Consider the following 4,305-nt stretch of genomic DNA (forward strand, 5'->3'; position numbering starts at 1 on the left):
TCCTCTTTATTTTCCGCCATTTCTTTCAGCTAAGGCCAGAGTACTAAAACAGATGGAAACCATATAATGCAAAGTAGCCTATAAGTACCAAAGCAACACATCTATACCCTATTCTGCCTCTTACAATGTTTGGTGATCAAAAGAACAACAGAGTTCAACAGAGGGGTGTACCACGAAGCCAGATAAGTGGGCTTGCAAGGTATGTTGAACCTAAAGTCAGAGTTTTGAATTACACGAAGGTGACTCTCTTTTACCTGGCTAGATCACCTTTGTAACTTGTGCTGCACACCTAACCTGCTAAGTCCTGTTCAAGGCTTCTGATTAAAGTCGGCTATAAAAAGCGCCTTTCCGACAGGAACCTCGACATACATACATGCACGCTGGCTCTAAAAGAAACCCTCTATAAAAATACAGGCAGCATACATTAATATAGTATTACATAGTAAAATAGTAGTAATAGTTCACTATATTATTAATCAGTCTGACGTTTGCGTTTGAGACACACTGGTATTGAACTATCTGTGGGAAAAATCATCATGTAAGAGTCTGTCCATTCTTGGTTAAAGGCTCGCTGCCACTTTTCTCTTTTCCGAGCACGTCCATAACTCACACACTGTTGGTTCTGCCTCCCCTGTGTATGAATATTGCACTTGAGTCGAGGGTGATATATGATATGATAGATGAATACACATATGTGATTTGCCGAGTAGCATCACGTGAAATGGTTTACAGCACATATAATTGGTTGGCGTGCTTCCTGGACTGCTGAACGAGTGCCGTAAAGGCTAGAAAAGCTGGCTGGTTAAAATAGAAGCACTCCGTGAAAATGTAATAATTCTCAATTATCTATCAGTTATAGGTCCAGGTCCAGAGACAACGGCGTCTGGGTCCGGATTCGGACCGCAGTCCACCTATTAGTGACCCCTGTAATGTAATAATAATGATGTTGGAGCATTGATGTGTTAATCACTTTATTGTTTCAGCTGGTAAAGGTGGAGCTAATTGTTATTGCTGGGCTTGTGGATCAATTAAGTCCTATCTTATCAACCTATGATAATACCTTCAATTCATTTGAATCTGCAAAGTAACTACTAACTAAGTTAAACACATAAATGTAATTGAGTAAAAAAGTGCAATAATTCCATCTTCAATAGAGTGGAGTATAAGCACAATATAAAGTACCTCAAAATTGTACTTAAGTACGCCACTAAAATGTACTTGCTACCTGCAAGATATAATACAAATAGCCATCAAGTGCACATTTAAGATCCCTTTAAAGAACCTTTCAACCAACAACTAAGCATTACTTTATAATCCACCTGGCTACAGCTGACTCATTTCAATTCAGCCAACAAAGTCGATGGTCGCCAGCTAGAAATAAGAAGCCTGCCTTCGTCTACTTCTGTCTCAAATCAATAACTCGCAGTTTTGAAAGTGTGACGACCCCTCCCTTCCACCAGGGGTCTGTGTCTGTTTCCTCTCAGGTTGTTTTGCAGGATGTTGATCGGCAGCTAACGAGCCCCACCTGAGCCTGCTGGAAGTGGCCAGCTATAAAGAAGCACCCTCTTCTTTGGCTGGGTGGCCTCTCCTCCTTGTTTGGAGGACCTGGATTCTGCTTAGTTTTGATTGTTTATTTAGTTAGGTTTAGTTAGTGGTACTTTCAATAAATATCTATTTATTACTTTTATACTGGTCTTGTCTCCCTAATGTTGCGGCTTTTTGAGCCGGGTCATGACATATGGGGGCTCGTCCAAACTTGATGAACCAGGTAACACAAGATTTGTGGAGAGAAGTTTGCTCTGCTGGCTAATTGGCTTGATGAGCTGATTGACTGATTTCTGGGCGAGTGGTGGCCTGGTGGGCAGGTGCACCTCGTTTAAGTGAGTGAGATGTGCAATCTGGTTGTTTTGAGAGACATGGACGAGTTTGGTGAGTAGGCTGTTTCCTAATAGGCCATCACTCATTTTCGTTTCCACATTTATAATTAAAATATCAATTTCAACAGCTTGTATGCATGATTATCATGCAATTGACAGACAATGTTGATATTGGCATTGGTATCAGCTGACAAGGTATGTTTATAAATGGCAGTGGCACAGCCACTCACTGTACTCAAGGTACTCACTGTACCTTGCACATGTTTAAAATAAAAACATTAATATATGAACCTGTGCATTATTTGAAAAGCTTAGTATTGAATGCACAATAACAAGGTATGTTACATGGCACTAAGCCCAGTTTAATATAAAACACAATTGTATACAATAAATCTATCTATCTATCTCTCTCTCTCTCTCTCTCTCTCTCTATATCTATCTATCTATCTATCTATCTATCTATCTATCTATCTATCTATCTATCTATCTATCTATCTATCTATCTATCTATCTATCTATCTATCTATCTATCTATCTATATATCTATATCTATATCTATATATATAGATATATCTATATATCTATAGATATATATATCTATGTCTCTATCTCTCTATATATATATCTCTATCTCTCTATCTCTATCTCTATCTCTATATATATATATATCTCTATCTCTATATGTATATATATCTATCTCTATCTCTATATATATATATATATCTCTATCTCTCTCTATATATATCTCTATCTCTCTCTATATATATCTCTATCTCTATATATATATATATATATACATATATATATATATATATATATCTCTATATAGATAGATATATCTATCTCTATCTCTATCTCTCTATCTATCTATAGATAGATATCTCTATCTATAGATAGAGATATCTATCTCTATCTATAGATAGATAGAGAGATAGAGATATCTATCTCTATCTCTCTATCTATAGATAGATAGAGATAGAGATATCTATCTATAGATGGATAGATGGATATCTATCTATAGATGGATATCTATCTATGGATAGATGGATATCTATCTATAGATGGATGGATATCTATCGATCGATATATCGATCTAGAGGAAATGATCCTTCCGCAGGTTCTCCTACGGAAACCTTGTTACGACTTTTACTTCCTCTAGATATAGGTGTCTATATATATATATATATATATATAGTTGGGTGTCCCTGCTCCATCTCTCTATCAGTTTGGGGGTCCTTGGCCTGAAAAATGTTGAAGACCCCTGTTCTAATGGTTAAAGGGTGAGGCACTCAACCATTTACATTTATTTATACACTGGATGATGTCATATGGTCAGACCAAGTATGGGGGGGGGGGGGGGGGAGTAGAGTATGTACAGGTAGATTTGTAGGTTAGAGTGATCTGTTTTACATTGTTGTGAGTGTATAGCAAATTGTATAAAATTGTTGGCTACCTAAAGGGGTGCTGTAAGGTATAGCTTTTGTCTGTTAACTATTGGAGTGAGTAATGGGTGTCACCTGCACTCATGGTAGGAACTAGATCCTGCTGATAGAAGGCTCTATATAAGGAGATGACTTTGACTGAACAGGGGGAATGAAGATCAGTGTGTAGCTGTGTGCACGTGATTATGTTACTTTATGATGAGTTGAGTTTTATTCAGTTCAGCTAAGTTAACCGTTTGTTTGTATATACGTTTGGTTACACGTGTAGCAGGGCACTTTTGTAAATAACACACATTTTTGTTATCTGGACAAAGTCTCTCGCGTCTGCCTCCTACCACTTCAGAAGCCACTCCGGTCAAGCTTCACCGCACCCAGGTAAAGACATGTTTTGGTCTGACCTCATACTATGGTCGCTTCATCCCAAACTTCTCTGGTGTAGCATCTCCCCTCACAGACTGGACCAGAGCCTCACAGCCACTCGGGGTTAAGTGGACAGAAGAAGCTGAACAGGCCTTTCAGGCCCTAAAGAGGGCCCTCAGTTCACAGCCAGTATTGTTGACCCCAGACTTCAGCCGGGAGATGATTGTTCAGACGGATGCATCAAAGGTGGGCATAGGGGCAGTACTCTCCCAGGAAGTTCAGAGTGAGGAGCATCCCATTATCTATATCAGCCCAATACAAGGGTACAAGGATATGCCACTGTGGAAAAGAAAGCTCTCGCCATAAAATGGGCACTAGAGCGCCTTCGTTATTACCTCTGGGGACGCCACTTCACTCTGGTGACCGACCATGCTCCCCTGGTCTGGATGGCCAATAAAAGACGCCAATGCAAAGGTAGGGAGATGGTTCCTAGAGTTTAACTTCTCTATCGTTCACAGATCGGGGGCAGGGGAACATGCGACGAGAGGAGAAGAGTGGCGTCTCCTCTTGATGAAGAAGATTTAGCCCGGTAAGTCGGCTAGCGGCCCGGCTGATATAGTTTAGTT

Source organism: Anarhichas minor, unplaced genomic scaffold, assembly GCF_050575085.1.
Source record: "Anarhichas minor isolate MPS153535 unplaced genomic scaffold, ASM5057508v1 ptg000007l, whole genome shotgun sequence".
NCBI lineage: Eukaryota > Metazoa > Chordata > Actinopteri > Perciformes > Anarhichadidae > Anarhichas > Anarhichas minor.